This window comes from Pogona vitticeps, chromosome 5 (assembly GCF_051106095.1).
Source record: "Pogona vitticeps strain Pit_001003342236 chromosome 5, PviZW2.1, whole genome shotgun sequence".
Lineage (NCBI taxonomy): Eukaryota > Metazoa > Chordata > Lepidosauria > Squamata > Agamidae > Pogona > Pogona vitticeps.
The window spans coordinates 163,415,956-163,439,178 of NC_135787.1; the positions used below are offsets into that span (position 1 = coordinate 163,415,956).

Consider the following 23,223-nt stretch of genomic DNA (forward strand, 5'->3'; position numbering starts at 1 on the left):
GACAGTGACAGTAGGCTTCTCTTTGGGAGAAGCGCAAGCCTTCGCGCGTGGCCGCTGCAGGCGCGTGCGCTTTCTGTCTCTTCCCCGCCCCCAAGTCGCAAACCCGGAGCAGACGTGACGTAAATACCTGTGTAAGCCTTTGCTTGCAGCCGTGTTTCACTGGCCTCTACGGAACAGCAAGGCGCACACTCCTCTCTCTTTTATGTTCTTACAGCCAAAGGTCATGATTTATGTGTGCTGGCTATGGCCAGCCTACAGTTTGTTGCAATAGTGTAATAGTAATCGATTATAGGTTGTCCGGAGAAGAAAGGGATAAGTAAAAGTTCAAGAGTTTTATCCAGCTTCTTGGGGAACCTCATGATTTCTGTGTGATACCTGACACATCAGTGGGAAAACAAGCAGCTAGTACTGCAGGAGCAAAGTTAAGGCGTGGATTCAGCCCTTTGAAACTCAGACTGATCACCTGACTATGCTTCTCCCTTTGTCGAGGAAGCAGAGCTACACAGACAACAGAAAAGCTTGCATTTATTAGAGAAATATGCTTCTGATAGAAGTTCGAGACATCAAGAGGCATAGCTGCTCCTTTCTTCTCTTAGAGAACAGAGGAAATATGTCCAGTCCTTGGATGGACAAGGAAAAAAATGACATCACCAATCCTAAAAATAGCAGTCTTTAATTTTGAAGGAAGGTCAACGCAGGTCAGAGCAGATAAAGGACGGTCTAGGAAATCTGAGGAAGTCATCTCTCTAATCTTCCTTATCCAAGGACATTTGTCTTCTTCAGTGTAAGCTGGGTTCTTTCCACCAGCATCCATCATAGAGGGCTGCCACATGGCTGTGTTGCCTTCCCCACCCTCCCCTGTGAAATAGAAACCTTGAGTTTCAAAAGCTGGCAAGGAGAAGATTGCTTGTTATTCTTTTGAAAAGATGGGAGATGAATTCCAAAATGCTGCTTGGGGAGGAGTTTCTAACTACCCACAAACCTAATGCCTTTGAACTCACCTTAACAAAACTTGCCTGGCATGAAAAGCAGCCATACCATTAAACTTTGGGATTCTAATTAGATATGGGGGTATACATATGTGAGTACCCCCCTACAGATGGACACAATGAGGCCCCAGCTCTCTGGGGCTGGACCATCCCCTCACCGTCTGCTGCTGCAGTGGGCTCCACACTCCCTTCCTATCGCTCTGGAGCTTGCAGTCTATTAGCCACTCCTGGCAGGAGGTGGGACGACGAACCTCTCTGCCAGGTCGAATACGAATACCCCCATCTCTAAGTCTAATACATATATTTTTACTACATACAAATCTGACGAAGATGAATTATCATTGAAAGCTAGCTGTCTAGATTTTTTCAAAGTTTCACTTGCTTCTACATTTATAATTGGGGGAAAACCAGACAGCCCTTTTCAGATTTTTTTTCTGATCCATCATCAAATCACAGCTCAAAAGTTTGAATGTACTGTGTGATAAGTAACCTTTCCTAAGCAGATGTCTCCCAGATATTTTGAACATCATCTACATCTGTTCCTGCTAGCATGGCCAATGGTCTGGAAAACATTTGAAGAGCATCAATGGATAAGGGGCTGTAATTAAGTACAGTGGTGCCTCGACTTACGAATGTCCCGAATTATGACCATTTTGAGTTACGACCAGCTCCTGCCACAAAATTTTGCTTTGGCTTGCGGCCGGAGCTTTGAGTTACAACAAAAAAAAAAGGCAGGGAATTCAAATTGCTAACTGTTGGTAGGCGAAGATATAGCTTTTTGTAGCTCTTTCACCCCAACAGAGTGAGTGCAATCGGAGGAGGCTTCGGACTGCTGGTAAGGTAAGGTGCTGTTTCTGCTTTTTAAAAACTGTTCTGGGTGGGTTTTCAGTGTGATTTTGGGCTGGGGGATTATGTTTCCGTGCTGTGATGGGTCGTGCAGTCCTTGTTTTTTGGTTTTTTTCCCTCCCATGTCCGATGGGTCTTGGGTGCTTTGTTTGCTTTTTGGTTGTTGTTTTACCCCATTTCTGATGGGTCTTGCGGAGTTTGCTTTTTGTTTTCCCCCCATTTCCGATGGGTCTTGCACAGTTTGCTTGTTTTTGCTTTGCAGAAAAGGGTAACCAAAACAGTTAAGGGACTTCATCTGTGAGGAACATTTGCAATGTTGTTTTTTAAATTTAGGGGAAAAAACAGTAAAGACAACAACAGAGTTGTATAAAATTATGTTTGGTGCAAACAGAGAGCTGTTTTTGCTTCTCTCCTAATACTAGAAATCAAGGTAATCTAATGCACTGGTTCTTAACCTTGGGTTACTCAGGAGTTTTGGACTGCAACTCCCAGAAGCCTTCACCGCCAACTGTGCTGGCTGGGGTTTCTGGGAGTTGCAGTTCAAAAACATCTGAGTAACAAAGGTTAAAGAACCACTGAAAATGAACCTAAATGGTAAGAGGTGGAAATCAGGGCAAACAAAAGGAGTAGCACATAGTTAAAATTCAGAATTTGTGTCTCCAAGAAATAATGACGGCTGTCCTTATGGAAGGCATTTCAGTAGGATTAGACAGATTCACACTGGATTGGGCTATTGGTGGCAACTGTCCATCTACAGTGCCTTTGGCAACTCTGCAAACAGGACAAGAGTGCAAGAGCCCCTTGCTGCTTCTGTCGCCCCAGGAGTTCCTATGCAGTGGCATACTGCTTCTGATAATCAGTGTAGTACAGTATGCCACTAAATACCAGTTGCTGGGGGACACAAGCATGAAGGTGTTTTTGTACTCCTATCCTGCTTGTAGGCTTGCCAGGGACATTTTGCTGGCCACTGCAGGAACAGGATGCCGATTAGATAAGCCTTTGGTGTGAGCCATTAGGGCCATTCTTATAGTTTCCTGTGGGTAAAATTAATTAGGGCTGAGAGTGAAGGGGCTTTTGTTCCCATTTCCGAACTGTGTTTTAATGGACGATCTTTTGCTAGTGCTGTATAATAAAGGATGTTGCTCAATGACAAGTACGCTTAGGAACCTTCCCTTTTAGTGTGCCAGGATGATTATTCCAGTACTTGCATTGTTCTGCAAGAAAGAGAATGAGGAATATTTTAATTAGTATTACTGACTACATTGCACCAAGTTTAAAAGTAATGAGGTCTCTCTTTGTATAGTGCCCAGATTCTACAAATAATCTGATTTGGAAGAAACTGCCAAATATTAGCTAATTAGAGACTAGAAAAGTGACATTTTGGACCACAACTCCCAGTATCCCTCAGCCTGCTTATTAAATGACAATGGCATAGGGCAGAACTGGATGACCCACCACTTTTATACTTAGAGTACAAGCTACATAATGTTACATTTCCAAACACGCATTGCTTCCAAATGTTCATGTCTGCAATAAGCTTGCAAGTGAATACTATGCTTATCTCTTCTCCTTTAGGATGCACATACTGTATTAAGATGGTGCGGGGGTTTGCATGTGTCAGGGAAGCGAAGAGGAATATCGTCCGAAGGCTAGACTCCATTGTATGACCAAATTCTTAACATGGTCACTCAAAGTTAAATAGGCACAGCTGAGTGAGACACCAGATTAAGATCAATCTTTTCTCTTCGTGAATTAATAGTCAGGTAGCAGAAAATAATTGTTTGTCCAATCCCCTTCATAGATTGCTGCTTTGTTGTGGCGAAGGGGCTTGAGTAATTCAGAGAAGCGATAGGCTATGCCGTGCAGGGACACCCAAGACGGACAGGTCATAGTAGAGAGTTCTGATGAAACGCGATCCACCTGGAGCAGGAAATGGCAAGCCACTCCAGTATCTTTGCCAAGAAAACTCAATGGACAGAAACAAAAGCATAAAAGATATGATGCTGGAAGATGAACCCCTCAGGTCGGAAGCCAGAGAGTTCCAGAAAAACATCTACTTCTGCTTCATTGACTATGCAAAAGCCTTTGACTGTGTGGACCACAGCAAACTATGGCAAGTCCTTAAAGAAATGGGAGTGCCTGATCACCTTATCTTTCTTCTGAGAAACCTATACGTGGGACAGGAAGCAAGAGTTAGAACTGGATATGGAACAACTGATTGGTTCAAAATTGGGAAAGGAGTACGACAAGGCTGTATATTGTCTCCCTGCTTATTTAACTTATATGCAGAATGCATCATGCGAAAGGATGGACTGGATAAATCCCAAGCCAGAATTAAGATTGCCGGAAGAAATATCAACAACCTCTGATACGCAGATGATCCCACTCTGATGGCAGAAAGTGAGGAGGGATTAAAGAAACTTGTAATGAGGGTGAAAGAGGAGAGCACCAAAAATGGTCTGAAGCTCAACATCAAAAAAACTAAGATCATGGCCACTGGTCCCATTACCTCCTGGCAAATAGAAGGGGAAGATATGGAGGCAGTGACAGATTTTACTTTCTTAAATGCCTCCCAGCAGAGTTTTCTCCCTTTTGGCATTCTTTGCTCCTTGCTCCAGCTGTGTTTTCTGTCTGTCATTTATATCTTTATCTTTCCTTAATTAATTCTAAACAATCCTTTCTACAGGGCTTGGAAGCTCAGGGACTTGGAGCACCAAGAATTTTTTTTTCACTAGGAAATTCTGTTGGTGTTGCACATATTGCAACTCCAAGGCTCTGTAACTTAAAAGCTGTCAAGCTGCCATTTTGACAATAACATAATTATTTTGACTAAAGTTTTCTCAAATCATGGAGGACTAAGGCTCTGTAGCATAAAGTACTTTACCTACCAGGATACTGTAATACAGTACCTGGATATTGTAACACTGTGATTGGGTTCATTTGAAAGTTGAGACTGTTCCTCAGTTTTTGCTGGAAATAACAACTGAGGCCTGTCTGAAATGTTTACAACCTGTTTACTTTCAGAGGTTTGTTGTACATCTGATCTGGCCAGATCACTTTCTTTCCACATCCTTGTCCCCGCGGGAAAACAATCACTGTCCATTATTGAGTCTCGAATGTAGTCTCTCCTTCTCTCTTCATCTCAGGGTCTAGTAACAAACCTCCAACCTTTAAGTTAGGGACATCCTTCAAAAGCCCTCACGGTTCTCTCATAGGTGGAATCTATTCCTCTCTTATCTTTCTCTTCCTTCTTTATCATTCCTTCACTCTCTAATCTACTACCAAATCTCCTCTCTCCTTTATCTTTTATATCCTTCCCATACCAACAGTTTTAGCTCCTCTTCTTTTCCTCTTTCTCCTTCCCCCACCAGACAGACTTCTATCCTCCCTTTTTCTTCCTCTCTCTTTCTTTTTCTCTACCAATATTTCTCTCTCCTCAGTCACCTCTCCCTCTCTGGTTCCCTTTTCCTCTTTAGATATCTCTATGGGTGAGGACGGCTCACTATCCTCCTTCTGTCCTTCACAAACACCAAGGCCCGGAATGCCAGAATGTTGTAGCTACAGGACCTGCAGACCCTGCCTTCATATTTACACACTTTAACATAAACACATTGGACTGTCAAGATTGTCATGGTACAGTGACCTTGCTCGGCTGGAAAGCCAGCTAATTATTTTGCAATGACTATAGTAAAGTATTTTTCAACTCTCATTTTTATAAACACTTTCATTTTCAGGGCTACTTTTTCTAACCTCCCCCTTATTTATTTTAATACAGTGGACCCTTGACTTACAGACGGCTTGACTTACAGACTTTTTGAGTTACAGACTTCTCTGGCCGCAAAATTTAGGTTTGACTTGCAGACTGAGATTTGACTTACAGACCAGAAAAAAACCAAAATGGAACAAAAACGGCCTGTTACGGGATTAATCGGTTTTCAATGCACTGTAGGTCAATGGAGACTTGACTTACAGACTTTTTGACTTGAGAACCGCCTTCCAATAAGGATTAAGTTCCCAAGTCAAGACCCCACTGTACTCTATACATACAATTGTTCACATACTGACAAATTTATATGTAGAACATACAATATGGAAAGGGAGGTCACAATTCATAGAGCTGGCATAAGTCTAAATCGGTGTGACAGGCATAATACCTTATCGTTCAATGGCCAACCACTGAAGAAAAACTAATTTGTCATTTCTAGGACCATAACTTCATTTAGGAGCCTGTTTGGGTGTTCACATCATCAGTGGAGGCCCTATTCTTAGTCCCACCACCTCCACAGGTGTATTTGGTGGGGACAAGAGAGAGAGAGAGGTCCTTCTCTATCACTGCTCCCAGACGGTCTATCTGAGAGGGTTTTTTAAATTGATTGTTGTGCCTTGTTGTTTTGAATGTGTTTTTGGTGTTAATTTTGTTTGCAATTTTAAGTGTGTTATTTGTTTGATTTTTGTTAATAGTTGTATATTTATTGTTTTTAGCTTTTAAATATTGTCTTTTACTGATGTAAGCCTCCTTGGGTCCCTTTTAAGGAGAGAGGGAAGGTAAATATATTTATATAAATAAACCAGTATCTGGAGCTACAGAGCCCTTATGGAGAAGGTGGTGGCCCTGCAACTCCAAGCATTCCTGGCTGATACTGATTATAGTAAAGGTTTTGGACAGGACATGAGCCTAAGACTATTTTGGTCACCCTGGTAGATAATCTATGCTGGGATTTGGATAAGTAGACGGCAATCTTATGAGTTCTGCTGGACTTTTCATTGGCATTAAATGCCATTGATCATAGGATCTGTCAAATTACCTGACTAAATTAGGAATTCAGGGCACTGTACTGTAGTGGTCTCAGTTCTTGTCAGTGTATGTTTGGAATATGGTGCTGAGGGAGCACTGCTTGACACCATGGCTTTTGGTATATGGGGTGCCGCTAGTCAATAGATAGTGAGGATCAGGAACTGGTATTCAATGTGCTTTAGAATGGTTTGCACATCCTCTGACAGGTAATGTTCATAGTTTGGGAGCAGATCTTGATTCTCTACTGTCCTTGGATTCAGAGGCGGTTGCAGTAGTGAAAGTGCTTTTGCCATTCTTTAAGTGTGCTACATCCTTTTCTGAATCAACCTCACTTGGCATCAATCATGTATGCCTTATTCATACATAAACACCTTGACTATCTATGGGGCATCTGCCTTGTTATGAACCTGTTTGGGTGTTAAAATCTTTGGAACACCTCCTTAAGAATACCACCAGCTGCAGAGGCCTGTCTGCCAGTCACATGGGAGAGGGCCTTCTCCTGCATAGCTCCGAGCCTGGAATGCTCTTACGTCCAATCAGTTTTCCCTCTTACTGCTTTTAGTAAAGCTGCAAAAACTTATCTTTTAAAAGTGGCATGTGATATCTAATATAGTACTGTGATGTTTTTAATTGCTGGCATATTTAATTTTAATGGTGTATATGGTAGTGCTGATTTTATTTGTTTTTACTTCATGGATAAATTTTATTTGCTTTTTTAAAATTAAGATTGTAATCTGCATTGAGCACTACTTTGTAGGGGAAAGGCTGATTATAAATGTATCAAATAATCATTATTTTTATTATGAGCATGGCCAACGTGATTAAATAATGTGTAGGTGAGGAACAGTATTTGTAAAAGCATTATTAAATAGGCTCCATATCTTCCACCAGGAAATAAACATGTGCACAGGGAGAACATGCACGAGCTGGTGCAATCAATTACTAATTAGTCTGCCTCTTGTCTGAGAACTAAGTTCAGGAGCAGGTTTGGGGTAGCCAGATCTCCACCCCCATAGTTGTGAACACATTGATATGTTTGAGTCCCAAGGGTCTGAGGTAGCAACAAGTTTCTCAATACATCTTCCTATTCTCCAGAACCAACACAACAAAGCAAAAACCAGTGAGATGATGGCAGTGGCTTCAAACTGGTCCAGCACCTCTGTACTCTAGATCACTGGTTCTTAACCTTGGGTTACTCAGGAGTTTTGGACTCCAACTCCCAGAAGCCTTCACCACCAGCTGTCCTGACTGGGGTTTCTGGGAGTTGCAGTTCAAAAGCATCCGAGTAACAAAGGTTAAGAACCACTGCTCTAGATCAGTTGGGATGCCTCCATATTCAATTCAATATAGTTGGTACCTGTTTACGCATACTGCTGGATGTAGGTGCATCCAGTTCACTTACTCATATCAATAGAAAGGGCAGAACACAGTCCACCCTCCCATTAGTTAGTGAAGCAGCAGAATGTCGTGAAAGAACAGCATATTGTGTGCTGATTAATTTATTGTTGTAGATTTTTATCACCAGAAATAATAAGAGCAAGTGGAATAGCCTCAGGTACAAAACAATTGCCTAGCCTTGGGGACTGTGCATGTTTCCTATTTCACCTAATGCAGAAGAACTGTTCTGGGCTGTCCCTACCAGCTCTTTGTTACAAGGGATGGAAGCAAGTGGCCTAATTGGTGTCTACATAGGATTGGCATACCATAACTTACTGCATCTCATCAATGAAAAGTACAACCATGATGCACTATAGCTAGTTACATGAACCATACATGAATACCAACAGGGTTCCAGCCAGCATGGTTCTGTAAGCTTCCAAACTTGAAAAAGGAGTTAAATTTTCAACCAGACTTTCTAAATGTATTTTTCCCAGCAAAGATAAATTAATAGTATTGCTCTGAAATTATGAAATTCGGGATCATGCAGTTTTGTGTATGTTATATAGAGCAACCGGATTGTAGGGTTCAGAAGGCAGAAGAGAGCAAAATGTTCTCTCAATGCTTTTGAGACAGTATAAACCGTGAAACTAGTAGAAGTGGTAGAGTAACTAAGACACAATTACTCAGCTATGTGACTAATACTTAACAAGTATATGCAGATGCTAGGAGCACCAAAGCACACATGTAAGGGAAATAAGAGCAAATGTTTAATGGAAAGACCTTAAACCACAATATTAAAATACAGACTGATCCTGGTGGTCTAAATTCAGCACTGCTGATCATAGGTTCAGATCCCTGTCACTCCAGAAAACTAAGAGGCAAGGTTTTGCAAAATAAGTGAGATATCTAAGGCGTGGGTTTCACTCCCCCAGTCTGTTTCCATGGTCAAGTAGGGATTCAAACCCTGGTCTCGAGTCCTAGTCCATCACTTTACCTACTACACTACACTGGCATACATAAGACTTAAGAAAAATTTCAAATGGCGTATTGTGGTGGTAATACAAAAAAGTTGTGCAAACATTTTCTGATCTCTTCAACACACAAGATGTTGCAAAAAGCAGGCAGGGCGGAAAATAGCTGAGGGAAGCAAATTAGTCTGCATGTCATAGTCAAAAACAGACTTACATCCATGGCTTACATTCATGGTCAGAAACAAGCTGTCAACCCCTCTTCCCCACATCCCCAGCTTGCAGGAGAAAGCTGGGTTTGCTCATGCCAGTATTGGGAATGGAGACCATACAAACCAGCTGTCAGTGCTGTTCTCCAGACTCTTCTGCTCACTGTTGCTTTTCATTACTTGGTTGAATCCTATAGGGCAGTGTTTTGCCCTATAACAGTGGTTCCCAAGGTGTTCTTGGATTGCAGCTCCCAGAAACCTGGTCGGCACAGCTGTTGGTGAAGGCTTCTGGGAAATGCAGTCAAAGAACACTGGGGTTATCAGAGGATGAGAACCACTGCTATCAGGCAAAACACTTATATTGTAAATATTATATAATGCATTGTATTTGTATGATGTAACATAACACCATAACCTTGGAGTACTAATGCCATTACAATTTACCCAAGCAGAACCTTCACTTAATATAATTTTCTAAAGTGAATCCAGCTAAAAATATTTGTATACATTATATACTTATCATGGTCTCTACCATAACCTACAACAGTTACATTTTAAACAGTAATTTGTTTCTATTACTTACTGTAGTGTATCAAAAGTAACCTATGGCATTATTCAGGACAATGGTGTTGACTATGTTTCTTCATACTTCTTTCTGTTAAAATCCTTGAAAACGTCCTTTTAAAAGTAATGTTAAAGTCAGCTAGAAAACATTATTCATATCTGTTAAAGTGACATAATTTCCAGTTTTTAAGTTACTTTTTAAATATAACCGTGTTGCATCTTGGATAAGTTAACTTTTTACTTCCAAGCATTGTTCACCACTGCAGAAGATACTGTGAATCTTCATATTATTCAAGACACAAAGATGCCTTGCAATCTAATGTAAGTTTCTTGGCTGAACTGCTTTTCCACTTCTAATAAACACTATGTCTCCTGCCTCCCCCCCCCCCAATACAATTCCCTTAGATAGAGCCTGCTGTGAGGATTCGATTCCTGGCTCCAAACTAGTCCCAGATAAATCACCAGACTTGCGTGGCTTTGAAATTGGAGTAATTTACTGTGTTATTTAACAAAAATCCAGTGTCAGCAAATGTGTTCCAACCTTTCTCCCTGTCAGACAATGGGTCTGACAAGCGTTTCCACTCTTCAACTTCAAAGGGATTTTCCTCCTGAACATTCCAGGGTCCCGGCCAGTCCAGAGATGTACCCAGGTTTAATAACGGTCCATTATCCCCCTCCAACAAGGGGATTGTGTCCTCGTCTCTGTTGTCCACCCAGGCAAACTCTTGGGTGGGATCAGTCGTCTGCCAGGGTCCTCCCATCGTCCCGTCTGTTTTATCTCCCATATTCTCTGTTCCAATCGCTCCCTCTGTTCTCTTTCAACTTTCTCTTTCTCCTCCCTCAATTTCCTTCTCCACTCTTTAGTTTCTCTCTCACCCCAGTATGATGGTTTAGGGGTGCTTTCTCGTCTTCTCCTGGCATCAGCCTCCTCTTTGGGGATTCTTAGGTTCTCCATCTTTCCAGTCCAGGGATCCTCTACCCACATCCATTTCCTGCCTGGTGGTAGCCCCCCCTCACCCCTTTTTATATCTGCTAGTCCTGCCTCCACTTCTACCTGCTCTTTTCTTTCTATTCCTGACAAAACAATCCTGGTCTCTTTAACCATTAATTCTTTCAAGTCCTCCTCTATCCTCCCCGGGTCTGGTCTAGGTGGTCTTGTCTTCTTGGGTGGGGGAATTGGCAGGGTCTGACTTTATTTATCTGCAGTAGGCGGGGAGGGTCAGCATTTCTGTGAGAGGAACCTTGCTCTCACCTCCAGTCTTACACCTGCTCTGACATGTTATTTCTTTTAAATAAGTATTGGCCAAAATGCAGTAGAAAGTCACAACTGGAGTTGGCCCATTGAATCAATAGAACTTATAGAAGTATTGATTCACCAAACCCCCACTGATTCAAGAGATCTACTCTCATTTCAGCTTTCAGCTTCTACTGTCTTCATATCCACTAGGTCACACAGTAATATTGCTCTTGTCTGCAAATCCATGCCTAAAGGATACCTGCATATAAATAAAATTACCTGTTTTTGTTTAACTGAATAATGAAGAAGTAAATATGTGGTGTCCTTTTCCCACTGGGTGTCACTATTACACTAGCAGATAACACTTGCCACACACTGAGTGATTCAAACTGGCAGGAGATCAGCAGATCAAGTCATCACTAAAGCAGCATACGAAGAGAAAGATTTATAGCACAATATCAGCAAAGGTTAATCTGTTAGGGCAAATGGGGCATGGCCCCACCCTAGGCTTAGGGTGCCTCTACCCGGGACTCCTCCCACAAAACACACTTAACCACATTCTTTGTGAATGCATAAGTGTATTCTTGATACCCTTCTTTCTCACATTTCCTTTTTGACCCTCTCTGGAAGAGAACAGAGGAAGTATCTTGCCTTTTGTTCTTGAGAGACAGTTATTCCTTCTTGCATCTCTCCCTTAGTTAGCCAGATTCCTATTATCTTTTCTGTTTCAATGTGTTTCTCTACAAAATAATAGCTTCCTGATTATTCGAGCACTGTATATGAAGTCTTATTCCTTTTTTTATTTAAGTATTTATTTAAGGACAGGGTAGGGAATACAAAAAGTAGGGGGGAAGAGGGGGAAAAAAGGTTAGGGGGATAGGAGAACACAGAGTATACCATCATCCAATCAATTCATATTACAATAACAGATCAACTTTTTGCTTTTTCAGTTTGATTACCCTCCTGCTTTCATCTTATCATTTAATTTTAGTTTAATTCTATGTTACTCAGGCTGAGGGTGGTCATCATTATTGCCAGCGCAGAAAGAAAAAGGTTTTACAGTTGCCCCTTCCTAATTGCCTGCATGTTCATATGTGTAGGCAAGCCTGCCACCCTTACTGCTGAGAGTGTACCTTTTTAATATTCATGGCCCTGTAAATTGATAATTGGGTGAACTTATGCCTAATTTTTTAGATAGATGATATCTGTGCGGTTTGACTTCCGTGCCCCAGCGTCCAGTGGATATACATATGGTGGTCCAGTGTCCATTGTGCGCAATGCATTTCTGCAGGATCAACCAGTGCAACGGAGGACACCTCTCAAAACAGGAAAAACCCTTAGACTTACAGTATATCAATAAAGTGAATAATTATTTTAAAAAATGAGGGCATAAATCGACCATTGAGGATAGAGGAAAAAATAAATCGTCAACACTGTGTAGCTTCCTGTATCGATTCAAATAGGAGGAAATATACCACTGCTACTAAAAATGCTTGGGATGTTCATACTGTATATATATCACATGACCTCAATCCAGTACAACAGAGGTATGGAAAGTATTGGAAGAACTAGAGAACATTTCCTTCATGTGGACAGAGCCAAACATTACTGAGCAGGAGATATAAACATGTAAGCGGAGTTTTGAGTAGTTCATATAATTAAAACCAGACTGGAGTAAGGGAACTTTCCAAAACAAATCAAACTAACAAAAGAGCAGACTCTCATAGCAATCATTTCCAAAATCCCAGGAAACATTTATTTCCATCATAAGGGCACAGAAAAAAATCATGGATTTTCTGTCAAACGATAGCTGGTATAAAAGCAGAATTTACAGACATGAGCAGAAACTGTTAACCCCTTCCTTCCTTCCTTCCTTCCTTCCTTCCTTCCTTCCTTCCTTCCTTTTTTCTATCATCAGCTCCTTCCTTCCTTCCTTCCTTCCTTCCTTCCTTCCTTCCTTCCTTCCTTCCTTCCTTCCTACCTACCTACCTACCTACCTACCTACCTACCTACCTACCTACCTACCTACCTACCTATGCTGCCTTTCTCCCCATAGGGGGACCAAGGCAGCTCACATTAAAACCGTATGGTCACAAGTGTTTTAAAACTATTAAAACCTGTATTAAAACGCAATTAAACATTAATCAAAATTGTGAATGGGTTCAGTTTCAAATTTTGACAACTCCTCACTTTGCATGGGAATTACCACAGGAGACGTCTTCTTAACTTTAACAACTTTGTCTTTATTGACAACTGGTAAATCAGCATTGTTCATGATGGGATCAAAAAAGCTTAATTCAGGCAACAAGCCATAACTGTCCAACACGTAGTCTTGTCCTCCGTCCATTGAACTTAGAGGGGTGCTGGGCCAAACCTCTTGGCATCTGTTGGCTTCCGGAGGGGCGTGCTCCGTACTGCGCAAATGGTGCCGCAGCATGGGTGTCTCACCCAGTCTCCTTCAAGAGGGGGAGTATTGTAACGCGAATCAAGTCTTATCACCTGCTCCCCGTGCCCCTTATTCTTAAGGAAGACTATTGCCGACCACTCTAGAGTCTTGTGCTTCATCTCTCCACGCTCCTTCGGTACTGGGTCTGGAAGCAGCCCTCCAAGCTTCAGATTGGGGAAGTCCCTTAGCAGCTCCTGAGTCTTTACTCTTTCATATGCTCTCAACCTCTCCAGCTCTCTCTTCATTTTCCACAACTCCAGTTCCAAATCAAACCAATGCTCTCCCTGGCTACTTATACTCTCCTGCCAAATGGACAACTCTTGCTCCGCCCCTTTCTTACCCTCACGCTCTTCCACTAAACTCACTTCAAATTTCATGCTTCTTTCCCCTTTAGCCGTTGCCGCCGTGTTCTCTCTCTGGTCCTCCTGTTCCTGCTCACTCTCTGCTTTCTCCCCTCCCTCCCTTCCTTTATCTTCTGGGGGTGACACACTCCCCTCCATGACACCTTCACAAAGATTAAAACCAAGATTAAAAAACAATTTCAAGAAAATCTAAATTTCATAAATACAGGGTTCTCTAGACTGCCATTTATTGTTTAAAAGCCTGCCTAAAGAGGTTGGTATTTTCCTTGATGAAAGAAAGACAAAAGGCTTCTTGGGGCAGCACATTTCAAAGCCTGGGTGCAACCCCCGAGGAGGCTTTCATATCCTAACTAAACAAGCTTGAGAAGATGGTGGAACTGAGAAAAGGGCTTCATCAGAAGATCTCAAAAGCTGAGAAGGTGCATATGGGGATGATATGATCCTTTAAATAGCCTGGACCCAAATAGTATAGGGTTTTATAGGCAATAACCAGCACTTCAAATTGAGTCCAGAAATAGTTTGGAGCCACTTTATTTGTATGCAGCAAAAGACCTTTTTTCTCTGTCTTGGCTGCTAAGGGACAGCCAGTCAAATGCAAACAAGACACTATATCAACAGTATAATGAGCTCACACCCAATATGGCTCACCTGAGGTTGTTTTGCTTAAAAATCTACACACAGCATCCCAGAGCAGAAGAGATCCAAACACAACTAAAGGAGGAATAGTAGTAAGATATTGAATACAGACAAAAGGATACCGAGTCATTTATCACAAAACAGAGAAAACTGTGATAAAAGTGGAAGCCCACCAAGCTGAAAAGGGCTCCATTTCAAGTAGGCCAGACCAAAGAAAAAGAGGAAAATTTTGTACTGATCCACAATACCGAATAAAAAAAAGACTACAGTAGCATGCCAGTGCTGGACTGTGAGGAATCTGAGCCAGAAAATATTGAATATCCAGGTGAGACTACAGAACCAGAATGGAGCACTGAGATGCTAGGCCTACTCAACCAAGGGAACAGGAGCACCATTGTTCACCTACCTGGCCAGAGAAGATTAAACTGGGAAGCAATTCATGACTTACCCAAAGCAGAAACTGAGATGTGGAGAAGCAGCCAGAGAAGAACTGGATGCTACAAGAAATTTTATTTTATTTATTATTTATTATTAGATTTTTATCCTGCCCCTTCTAGACTGAGTCTACTCAGGGCGGCTCACATCAAAATCATACAGTTCATACAAAATCATAAACAGTTAAAACAATACTTTAAATTGACAATATTAATTAATCAAGATGGAAAAGTAAACAAAAGGCCAAGCAGAAAGTCAAAGTCAAGTACTGATAGGAGGGAAGGCTTGCCTAAAGAGCCAAGTCTAATTGGCTCTTAAAGACACCCAGCGAGGGTGGCAGGCAGATCTCTGACGGCAAGCTGTTCGAAAGTCAAGGGGCCACTGCCGAGAAGGCCCAATTTCTTGTTCTTTCTTTTCGGACCTCTCTTGGTGTTAGGCCCCTCAGCCGTCTTTCCTGGCTATAGCGAGTGATGAGAGTGAGAGCTGGAAATGCACCATCTGGAAATAAAACTGTGAGATACAAGCGAATGTTCAAGAAAATGAATGACACTGAAATTAAAGTCCAGAGATGCAAGGCAAACTACTCACCAAAAGCTATTTACAGAAAAATGGTGAAGATTGTGTCTAAGGTTTCACACAAATAGTCAAACACACTAGTCTTCTATGTGTTCTTGTTCATAGAAAAATGCATATGGAGCATCTAGATGCCAAGATAGCTTACTTGCATGATGGGATACAAGAGGACATCTACATGTGAACATATGTGCATACAAAATACCAGGATGGCAAAAGGTAATATGCAAACTGTAGAAGAAAACATGTATTTACTAAAACAAATTGCACAAGTATGGAACTGAAAGCTGAGTCAGATGTTAATTACAAAAGGCTTTGAACAAGGCAAAGCAGACCTACTGCAGATTCTGAAACTGGGTATGTACACTATTGACTTATGCAGATTTTTTTCATCTTGGCCTGTGAAAACCCAGATAACTGCAAATAATAAATCCCCCGAACAAAGAAATAGAGATAAAATGTTCAGGAAACATCACTTACTGCCTTCACATTCAGAATAAATTAGAGGACAATGAATCTTCCTTACTAAACTGAAATACAAAAATCAAAGCCCTTCTTGAAAGGCATGACCTAACAGATCCCACCTAGCAACTGCACCTATGTAGTTGGTGTTATTTCCTTCCTTCTTGTTCTTCTCTGGGAAAGGATAGAAGAGTCACCCTGAGAAGAAAGGAGGCACTTAGGGTTCCCTATCTATTAATCTCGCTTAGCATTAACTAAGGTTTCTATTATCTTTCCTATCTCAGTGTGCTTCTCCAATAAACACTAGGTTCCTTGTTTACCTTGAATAGAAAGATGGATGTGATTTCTTCAAAAGAGGGAAGTGCACTCCACTAGCCATTCTTATTCTCAGAGGCTGAGTTCATAAGTTTAACTTGGCTGCTGCTTGCTTTGTATTGTTCTGGTTCCACCTAAATAAGGTGGAGATGCAAGTGGAAGAAGATGCTACTCCCTCAGGTCTGAAGGACAAAGGCACAATGTTTCCTTTGCCCTTTTCCAGAAGGAAATGTGCAAAGGAAGGAAGTGATATCAGCAGACCTAATAATACAAGTTTAGATAGCAGGAAGGCATAAGTCAGACCAACTAAAAGACAATATAGGAAACTTGCAGCTCTTCTTTATCTACTCTCCCCACCCACCCACCCCATGCGAAGATATGCATCATCTTCAGTGTAAGCAGAGCGGGACACAGTCACCACTAATGTATTACCAGCAGACATTCAATAGATGCAGGTGACATCTGTACTTCAGTATTTGGAAGAAAGAGATTAGGCATGGCTTTATTTTAGCACCTCACTTGGTATATAGCAGCCTTTCTCAAATTTCAGCCTGGGGACCACCATTTGTGGGTTTCCATCCATTTTTGGTCGGTCCTTAGTGCTGCAACCAATTAAGTACTTTTGCCGGGATAGAAGGTAATGCTGTGGGTATAAAATATTAGATTTCAAGTTCAACTTGAAAAAAAGGAGCAAAATGACATGGGAAGCATGGGGGAAGGGAACACTGTATAAAAAAATAAGTCCAGTTATATAACCTTTCGATCAAAAAATTCTGCTGAAATTGGGAGGTCAATGCATAATACCTCCAGAGCCAATGTCTGTTCTTCACCAGAAGAAAGTTAAATTATGTGATTCCTTGCTACAATAAAATTTCTGTGGTATCTGTTATTTTCCAAAAGAGGATTAGATGTCAGTATAAAATTGTTCCAGTAACTGGCTTCTGATAATGCCAAACTCTATTTCTGTCTTTTACCATTTTATGATTAGCTCTGCTCCTGCACTGCCATTTTGTGTCTGGTGGAGCTCAGTCAGTTTCAGCTCTTTCAAGGAAGCACTGAAGGTATAAATAAAGTTTGTGAGCTCTTGATTTAGAGTATGATAAGCAAGGCTCACAGATTTGTTTTGCATAAAGGCCAGCAGTTCCCACCTCTACTTTAAATATTAATTTGAAAAAGGATTCCTGTATTTTTATTTTTTAAGTATAAAAGTTTGACTACACTGCAATTTACTCAACAGTTTTTGTCAGAGTTAGCACAGTTAAAGTCAACGTATTTGCCATTAAATAGCATGACATGCAGCTAATTGTGAGTGAGCCCAAATCTTTTTTTCATGGACATCCATTACTTTTTGTTGAGCCAGCAGTCCAAAAACATCCAGTTTTGTTGAGTCCAAAAAATAACCTAGTTGTTATACCAGTTCAGCACTATATCATTTGCCAAAAAATACAAAAAATTAAAAAGGTAAAGAAGAGAGTAATGTTAATGATTACAGAGGAGGGCAATAACTTGGATTACTGTGATGTTGAAAGGTCTGCCTTGAATTTGTATTGAAATCATTCTATCTTTTTTGAGATTGTATCCCAGTACTGCTTTTCCCACTCTTTTGTTGACTATGAGGGCAACTCCATTTCTTCTATGGGATCCTTGCCCACAATAGTAGACATGATAATCGTCTGAATTGAATTCGCCCATTCCCGGCCATTTTAGTTCACTGGCGCCTAGTAAATTAAATGTTTATTCTTGCCATCTCAGGTTTGACCACATCCAGCTTACCAAGGTTCATAGATCTTACATTCCAGGTTCCTATGCAGTATTTTTCTTCGCAGCATCGGACTTTCCTTTCACTTCCACCACTGAGCGTCCTTTCGGCTTTGGGCCGACCACTTCATTAGCTCTGGAGCTACTTGTCCTTGTCCTCCGCTCTTCCTCCGTAGCGTGTTGGTCTTCCCTCCAAGGAACCCTGTGGAAAGCTCCCCCCTTCCCTACATCCTTCTCCTTTCCTCTGCACTTATTCCTGTATTCCTGCCTTGGAAGTATAACAGCAGACACTTCGGTAAGCGGAAGAAAGTAAAGGTCATTTTGTTTCAATACTGCAGCTCTCAGAGCTTCTACATACTGAGCATTTCAGCTAAAGTAATTTATAACTGACTAGGAGAGAGTGTGTTGAATAGACTCCTGTGAAATACAAATGGCCAAATCATTTACAAATCACTAAAAAATGTACTGTGGAGAATAATGGCATTGGGAAAGAGCAATGGACAAGATGACATTGCGTGTTTTTCTCTACCCATCTCTAATTTCTATGATTGCTGCAGTTATTCCTCAGCCCACTAAAATGGAGCCATTTTCTGTTCTTTCAAAAAGCGGTAAAATGGCACTAATGGTCACACTAAATTAAAGCAACCCTACTCCGTAGGGCAGCACTGAGTGACCACATTTTGTTTAGAGTTTTCTTTTTTTTTTCCTGACTTTAAATTGCACGTGTTCATTGTAAGTACTGCTGGCAGATGCAGGGAAATTCCTGGAAGAAGGTTAGAAATGGAGCACTTCTTTCTCTTGAATGTGACGGAGAGTCAAATATTTTAACAGAAAAGCCAATGGTTTTTGAAGTCTGAGTAATTTTCCTGTCAAAAGTGTAGGCAATACATATTGTCTCCCACAGAGATCAAAATTGTTTTATGCTTTAAAAATTCTCTAATGTCTCAGAAAAAAAAGCAATAATATCTTTTACAATCATAGCTTATGGGTCACTTTCAGCCAGGTGTCAGCCCCAGCATTCATTCAACACCATGACTCTGCTTGGAAACATGTCATCATAAAAACACATACAGTCTGGTACCTGAAATGAGGGGCACCTGAAAACCTAAAACTCTTTCTTGTCTTTTAAATTAATCCCTATGACTGCTTACCTCAGGGTTGACTACAGAGGAATTTTCCCCAGGTTAATACAAACCTCTCTATATTACACTCTGGCATTTAAATTGCTGCCATGGTTGGCACAGGGATGTTTAATTATCCCAGGAAGATGTATTCTTCATGTCTACACATCACACAGCCCAACTGCCATCATTGCCACTCTCTTACCCATTCCTTTCACTGGCATTCAACTTTCTACCTTTGAAAAATGTTTAGCAGGTGATATAGCACTGAATCCAAGTTTTGGAGACCAAGCTGAAAATCTTAACAAGAGTTATTCTATATATTTTTTGCCAGCAGGAAGGATGCCATATAAATCTATTCCAGAGGCTGCTGACATACAGTTCTGACACATCATAAACACAAAATACATGGAGCGGGCCAAAACAAGTTTTAATTATCCCCTATCCACCTTCCCATGCACATTCCTAATGTCATATGAAGAGCACCACTGGATCAGACCAAAAGTCTGTCTAGCCCAGCATTCTGTTTGCACAGTGACCAACCGGAAGCCTCTAAAGTAGCCCACGAGAAGGACAGGCGAACAAAGGCACCTTGCAGCTTCTGTTCCCTAGCAACTGGTATTTAGAGGCATGTACTAGGGATAATATATACCGGTAGCTATAATCAGTAACCATTGGGAGTCTTGCCCTCCATGAATTGGCCTAACACCGTTTTAAAGCTGTCCAAGCTAGTGCTCATCTGTACACCCAGAAGCTGGCACTCTAATGTTTGTTGTGCCAATAAATCTCTACACATTGAATGATTTTATTTGACCAGCAAATACAAGCTATCAACAGAGCAAAAAAAATGTTTTAGTTGATGCTGTCACAGCAGAAAATAGGTATTAAAAACTACTGGACTGTAAGGAAGCAAGAACAGTGGAAGGTATAGAAAATCCAGAGTGTAGAAAAAAGTGTTAACAAGCAAAACACTGTAAAGAGGCTTGGAATTAGACACTGGCATTTGGATAAAAATAAACCATGTTTAAGATCTCCTAACAAATCCATTCTTCAAGAAAAAAAAAGAAATGTCATATTTAGGGAAAGCTTTCAAGAGTGAGAGGGAAAAACAGGGCAGCAGAAATTCACCTTGATGGTGAATTGGAGGTTTGGGCTTAAATATGCACTTTGGGATTGGTTTAGAACAGTGGTTCTTAACGTGGGCGATAATGCCCCCAGGGGGCGATTTCATTTTTCAGGGGGGCGTTAGAACGAAAAGGGGCGGCGTGGGGGCGCTGGAGCAGAAGGGGGGCGGTAGGGGGGCGCTGGAGCAAGCCAAACCTGTGAAGATGGCTGCAGCCTTTATACAATGTGCATGAATATATATCTTCCTCCAATCTTAATTTAGTTTCAGAGTTTTCGTCTTGAAATTTTTCGTTTCTGCATTGCGGTTTGTTTTTATGCCCTTTTAATATTTCTTTTTGCGTCTTAAAATTCGCTTGCAACTAAATCATTAAATGTTACTTTTGGGGGCATTTCATTTTCTTGGAATTGAATTTTGTTTTCAGGGGTCATTGGATTTAAGTGTCTTAAGTAAGTAAGTACTGTATTTTTTGCACCATAAGACTCACTTTTTTCCCACAAAACAGGGGTGTGGAAAGTCTGTGCGTCTTATGGAGCTAAGAAAACAGATTATATTTTCCTGTTTTCTTCTCCTAAAAAATTGGTGCGTCTTATGGAAAGGTGCGTCTTATGGAGCGAAAAATACGGTAAGTAAGTAAGTAAGTAAGTAAGTAAGTAAGTAAGTAAGTAAGTAAGTAAGTAAGTAAGTAAGTAAGTAAGTAAGCAAGTAAATAAATAAATAAATAAATAAAAAGATATCATCACCGCGGGGAGGGGGGCGATGATAACTTCCTCAATGGCTCAAGGGGGCGTTTCTTTCAAAAAGGTTAAGAACCACTGGTTTAGAATATGTTCTGGCTGACATTTTGTCTTTCTGGAAACAGTATCAGTGTAAGAAAAAGGAAAACAACAGTGCAGGGCAAATGTTTATTTTACCAAGATTACATAATATCAGTGTGTAATGTGCACAGCATATCCTAACTCATGTTTATATATTCATAGCAGAAACCACTGTGTGAGGATACAAGCTTTGTAGTACTGTACCTGTTTTTCGGAGTTCCACAGGTGTTTGGGATCTCAGTGTGGGAGCCAGTTGCTTATGACTTTCAGTGGAAACAAGTCAGGGCTACTTCTCAAGAGTGATAAAGGTTAAATTCCCTCTCAATTGCTTACCGCCTTGGGAACAGGAGACTGGACTCTGGAAAGTTGTAAGTTGGGCGTCGACTTGCAAAGGACTGTATGCCGATTGGATACCATCACGAAGCAGATTTTAATTCAAGTTATAGAAAGGGGGCTAGATGTGTGTGTGAGCTGGAGAAGAAGCAGGAGGAGGTGACAGGTTTTACAGACTTCCTTGATTGATTAGGAGTCTTAGCAATGGTGCCTTAGATTAGTAAAATCATTATACTCTAATTAATCATTTTATTGTTTTATGTGACTTACAGAATATTATTTAATCCTTAGAAGCTTGGCATTTAACAGTACAACTTGTAACTCTTTTGTATTTCTTACATTTTATAACTTTTACTCTTTTTTAAAATAAATCTTTTATATTTTACCCAAGTAAAATACTGATGGCATGATGCTCCACACCCCCTGATGACCCCATTCAGTGGCCTCATATAGATGTTAAACAGCATTGGGGAGAGGGGCGAGCCCTGCGGAACTCCACAATTGAGGCTCCGCGGGGCCGAGTCCCCCTCCCCAAGCTGGACTCTCTGAAAATGATTCTCCATGAAGGATCGGAGCCAAGCCAACACCAGTCCACCGATTCCCAGCTCAGAGAGCCTCCCCAGGAGGATACCATGGTCGACGGTATCAAAGGCAGCTGAGATATCAAGGAGGACCAACAGACACAGTTTCCCTCTGTCGGCCTCCCTCAATGGATCATATAACAGGGCGACCAATGCTGTTTCTGTACCATGATGCGGCCTGAAGCCCGAATGGAATAGATCCAGGGCATTTGTTTCATCCAAATGCGCCCTCTCGACCACTTTACTAATGAAAGAAACATTGGCGACGGACCTATAATTGCCAATATCATCCGCCGCCAAATTCAGTTTCTTTCTTATGGGCCTAATGAGTGTCTCCTTGAGGGCGGGGGGAACTCTGCCCTCACGGAAAGACCCATTAATTATTGCTGTGGCCCACTCTGTTGTTATAGGCCTGGCTGCTTTGATTGGCCGGGCAAGGGTCAAGAATAGTGGTGGCAGCCTGGCAGCGGTCAAGCGCTTTGTCTACAATATCTGGCGTCACAGGCTGAAAGAGATCGAAATTTATTGGGCAAGGCAGAGCGCTGGACATCAGCTCGATTCACTGTATCCAAAAAAGGAAAAAGCTCCCGGCGGATGGCCTCCACTTTAGATTTTTAAAATGCTGCAAATTGGTCGGGTGCGATACTAGAGGGAGGCCCATCACTTCAACCAATTCCGGATAGGGCGCGGACTATACGAAAACGTTCCACCTGCTGATTGGAAGCCTCGCTTATCCAGTTAACGAGGTAAGCTCGACTAGCAGCCCTTATCTTAGCAAGGTAATGGTTAGTCGCTACCCTAACAGCTACCATTGTGATCCGTCGGTTTCTGACTCCAAATGCACTCTAGCCTTCTCCTAGTTTGCTTCATCGCTCATAGCTCCTGATTAAACCAGGATGCTGGCCAAGCTCTGTATTGGAGAGGGCATTTAGGAGCGATCATGCCTACAGCCCTGATAGCTGCTGTGAACCAGCCATCAACCAGAGCCTTGACAGGAGTGTCAGCGAGTTCAACCGGAATCCCTCTCATGGAATACAGGGAATCCTATAGGATCCAGTAGCCTTTGAGGGCTGACCATTAAAATGGGTCCTTGCTCCCTGCGAAGTGGGAGGGCCATTGAGAGGTTACATTTTACTAGGTGGTGATCCATCCATGACAAAGGGACCGACAAAAGGTCAGTCAACAAAAGACCACGCTCACTCCAGTTGTTGGAGAAAACCAGGTCTAACGTGTGACCACCCACGTGGGTGGGGCCGTTAACATGTTGGAACA

At 41.6% G+C, this 23,223-nt stretch overlaps 1 protein-coding gene across 1 annotated transcript in view; it reads left to right on the forward strand.

The window, feature by feature from the left end:
* Nucleotides 1-955: 955 nt before the first annotated feature.
* ENTHD1 (ENTH domain containing 1) overlaps nt 956-23,223 on the forward strand; it is a 193,937-nt gene continuing 171,669 nt past the window's right edge. Inside the window, exon 1 of the mRNA XM_073000141.2 lies at nt 956-1,829. The gene's annotated coding sequence lies outside the window, so the exon portion shown is untranslated. The remainder of the gene's footprint in view (nt 1,830-23,223) is intronic.